The sequence below is a fragment of the Hemiscyllium ocellatum genome (genome assembly GCF_020745735.1).
Source record: "Hemiscyllium ocellatum isolate sHemOce1 chromosome 27 unlocalized genomic scaffold, sHemOce1.pat.X.cur. SUPER_27_unloc_11, whole genome shotgun sequence".
Taxonomy (NCBI): domain Eukaryota; kingdom Metazoa; phylum Chordata; class Chondrichthyes; order Orectolobiformes; family Hemiscylliidae; genus Hemiscyllium; species Hemiscyllium ocellatum.
The window spans coordinates 597058-601636 of NW_026867478.1; the positions used below are offsets into that span (position 1 = coordinate 597058).

At 44.9% G+C, this 4579-nt stretch overlaps 1 non-coding gene across 1 annotated transcript; it reads left to right on the plus strand.

Annotated features, from left to right (window-relative positions):
• Positions 1-301: 301 nt before the first annotated feature.
• Positions 302-375, plus strand: trnan-auu (transfer RNA asparagine (anticodon AUU)). Its single transcript has one exon. It is a non-coding gene; the product is annotated as a tRNA-Asn (tRNA).
• Positions 376-4579: the final 4204 nt, after the last annotated feature.

Genomic DNA, 4579 nt, shown 5'->3' on the forward strand with positions numbered 1-4579 from the left:
ACATCAGGAATTCAAACACCTTCTCGCCTCCGAGCCAATGAGAGAAGTCGGGAACAGGCAAAACACTGAAAGGCTCGAAGGGCGACGGTCCCGGAGTAAGAAAGCTAGTTTCTCGTGACATGGATGTGTCTGCAGAGGGTGGGATCAGACTTTCCCCGGTGTCTCCACAATGAATGTCCCAGGTTGTATTAAGGAAAAGTAAAACTGATAGATGACAATTGTAATTCTAGGCAGGGTAAGTCTGAATTAAGAATTCACTAATAGCCTCCCCTAAGCGATGGTGCAGCGCCCAGCGTTGCCTGTCTCTGTGGCGCAATGGGTCAGCGCGTTCGGCTATTAACCGAAAGGTTGGTGGTTCGAGCCCACCCAAGGAGATGGTGTTTGTTGCTCTTCCTCGGCTTCGACGCTGTGTGCTTTTAATGGGGCCAGGAAAATGTTCCCCAAACGGAACGCAAACCTTCTCCTCAAAGGGTTTCTGAATTGAATTAATGTCTGACGTAAGGGACTGCAGATGCTGAGAAGCCGAGACAAATAAGAGCAACTGGGCAAGTTTGACAGGACCTGTCGGAGAAAGCGAAATTCTGAAATGCTGTGTCTGATTCTCTTTCCATTGATGCTGCCTGACCTCCTCCGTTCCTCCTGCAATTTCTAGACTTGTTTTTAACTGAAAGTTCATTTCATATGTTTGGATGAAACAGTTAGACTCGCCGTGTGCAGATATTTGACCCTTTCGAATCACTGTGAAGTGAATGGATTCAAACAAACTCTGCAATGATTCACTCTTTCTCAGCTCCACAGGCAGACAGATCTGGGAAGTGAAGCTGTCAGTGTGGTTCTGTATTCGTGGGCCGAGTGATTAATGCGATGGACTTGAAATCCATTGCGGTTTCCCCACGCAGGTGTGAACCCTGCCGACTACAAAATGAGTATAAACCCTGCTCGACCTCTGGGCTTTCTGCAGTATTCTCTGTGTTTATTAGGCACAAGTGCTGCTTTTCATTCAAGAACTTCAATTTCTGTCCTCTGGTAACTAACTCTGGTCAGTGGCAATTGGTTCTTCTGATCATTCTGTCCCCGGTGTCTCCACAATGAATGTCCCAGGCTTTATTAAGGAAAAGTAAAACTGATAGACAACAATTGTAATTCTAGGTCGAACAGGCTGAATTATGAGTTCACTAATAGCCTCCCCTAAGCGATGGTGCAGCCAGCGCAGTCGACTGTCTCTGTGGCAAAATTGGTCAGCACAAGCGGCTGTTAACCGACAGGTTCTTCGTCCGAACCCACCCAGGGGTGGCGTGCCCGCTGCTGTCCCTCCCGCTGCTTCCTTGGTCTGGTGGTGCACTCTTTCTCAACTCCGCAGGCTGTCAGTGTAGGTATGTATTCGTGGGCCGAGTGGTTAATGCGATGGTCTTGAAATCGTTTCCGGTTTCCCCGCGCTGGTGTGAGCCCTGCCAACTCCAGTTGATAAATGTTGTTGAAAAGAATGGGACCTTGCTCCCTAGTTTCTTATTTAAGATTCAAATCTGTGGAGGGGGATAAATATTCACCCTCTTTGGGACTGGTGGGAATCAGCGACCTCCTGCCTGTCAGAGTGGAACAAGCTGATCCCACCAGAGTAGTTAAGACACATTGAGATGTCTACCTCTTTGGAGGCTATGAACCAAGTGTTTGCAAATGAGACCAGAACAATGAGAGGTTTGTCTTCGACTGACACAGACTTGTTTGGCCAAAGAACCTTCTCTGTACTGGAGAGCTCTATGTCCTGATTCCATCAGCTCAGTTTGTGACGTGACAGGAGAGTGTTTGCAAGATGTATCCGAGCCAGGAAGGGGTCGAACCGACCCTCTCCAAATCTGTCTGTCGGACGTGGTATGCATTGGGGCATTGGAATTGGGGATAACTGGCACTGTGCACATTCCTGGGATCAGTCTCTGGGAGAATCAGAATGATGAGTTCCCGGTGTCTTCTTACCCGGCCGTGTGCAAGATCATCACTTCCCAATACCTTATGTCTGACCTTCCCTGGCCCTGCTTTCCAGGTAAAGATTATCTTCACGATCTGCCTGTGTTTGTATCAAGCAGCTCATTGACCTCAGAGCTGGACGTTCGGAGGGAGCTGGAGGGGAGAAAGGGACAGAAGCAGGAAGAAATGCGTCATGATTGTATTTAGAGTTTCCCGTGGGTCAGTTGATTTTAGTGAGGAATGTTTTCCGGGCGCTGTCCTCTTAGATTGTCAGGCGCCGCAGCAAATGCGTCGGTGGATTTTGGGAAATTGAAAGTTGCACATGAGCTGCATGTGGGAATATTTCAACTCACTGTCTATTTCATATCCCAGCTCACCAAAACAGCTCTCATTGTCTGGAAAAGTGGCTTGTATTCCACCTCTCACTTTTGTTGGAGCAACTGTGGACATGAAGCACATGGAGTGGGTATAATCCTAAGATCTCTGCCCCTCTCAGCGGATGTATCTCTGTGTCTTCCTCTGTGGATAAAAATGACGATTAGTTCCTCAATGGGGTTTCAACACAGTTTGACCATATCAGACTTCAGGCCCATTGTTGTGTCATTGTGAGATCACAGGGAGAATCTCATTGACATTAGCCCTGGAAACATCAGAACACACAAGGCTATGGGCGAAATGCTGGAAACTGAGACAAGGACAGATAGATGTCTGATAATCCACACAGCACAGTGGACCGAATGGCCTTTCTGTACGTTGTAAAATCTCTAAGACAGGGAGAAACCAATTTGCAGCGAAGATGATCATAAATGAAAAGGCAAATACAGTGCAATTGAACAAATATACATTGGCTCGCTCCACTGGTAATCAAGTGGTTAGGATGCTGTGCTTTTCACGCTGTCCAAAGGGTCCCAGTCCGGGCCAGAGAATGGGAATTCTGCACCTTTCCTTTGTCGTGATGGCAACATTTCTGATTTTTTTTTAGAAGCATGAAATACTATGCGAAGCTGGCAGGGATTGATTTTGTCCCAAAAACTATTCAGATCAATAACAAACAAAGGATTGCAGATGCTGGAAATATGAAACAAAAACATGAACTGACAGAGAAACTCGGCAGACATGACAGCATCTATGGAGCGTAACAGAGTTAATGCTAGCTTTGCATTGCTATGTTATAACACCGGGGAAATGCTCACATTCACCTGTCGAATCAGCGTATTTAGCAAAATCTCTCACTCACTTACTAACTTCACCTTTACAAATTTAAAAGAAGATTAGTGGCCCTAATGCTGTATTCTTTTGCCCTGAGCTGGTGAAGGGCTGTGCTTAAATGGTCACATTTTTCTTTTCCTTTCCTTCAGTTAGCATCCACGTCGAATGGAGAATTCGTCCTTTCAGTATCGACCTCAATATGTGTCGCCATTTGTCTCTCTTTGGTCCATTTTGGTGGTAGGGCAGACGTTGAGACCCCTACTCAGGACTTCAATCTCTTCTGGTCGAAGGGTGTGGTCCGATAAGTTGATAATAGAAGTCTATTATCACATTTTTAGGTGACCATCATTGCACTACACACACACACACACACACACACACACACACACACACACACACACACACACACACACACACACACACACACTCCTATACACACAGACACCCACACACGTGCACCCCCTCACAGATTTAAGACACTCTGCACTCACCACACACACACACACACACACACACACACACACACACACACATATACACAAACACACGAAGACCCACATGTACACACACATTTTGTGGGGTGCATTTGTACTTGCAGGGTTACATTGTACTTAGCTCAAAAACTGCATGAATTTACGTCAAACTCCGTTATCTCACTTTTTAGATTGATTCTAATCTAAACATTATGGCATAGACAGAGAACACCTTCAATATATTGTCTAGCTATCACCATTGTTAACAGCTAACCCGAGAATGCAACTTTGTTAAAAAAAGGTTTTGTGATTTACACATGAAAGAAGTGAAGCTATCACTGTATTCTAGCAGATGAAAGCCTTCATAGACAATCAATTTTCGATGTATAATTTCAGTTACATTACACTGTAAATTTTTGCTATATATTCTGTGCATTTGGATTGAGTCCTCCACTATCACCAGGTGAAACAGCGTCGCTCCGAAAGCTAGTGTACTTCCAATTAAACCTGTTGGACTATAACCTGGTGTTGTGTGATTCTTAACTTTCCTATCCATGTATTTGTCCAAATGCCTTTTAAATGTTGTTAATGTACCTGCCTCAACCACTTTTCATTAGCAGCTCATTCCATATGCATATCATTCAGGTTCCCTGTTACTCTTTCCCCTCTAACCTTAAACTGATGTCCTCTGTCCTCGATTCCTCAATTCCAAGACAAAGTCTGAGTGCATACACCCTACCCATGCCTCTCATGATCTTGGATACTTTTTTAATGTTCCTCTCTCAGTCTCCTGTGCTCTAAAGAAAGAAGTCCAAACTTATCGGACCTCTCACTATAACTCAAATCTTTGAGTCTTAGCAATATCCTTGTAAATTTCTTCTGCATTCTTTCCAGTTTAATACCATTATAGTTAAAGCAAGGTGACCGAAACAGAA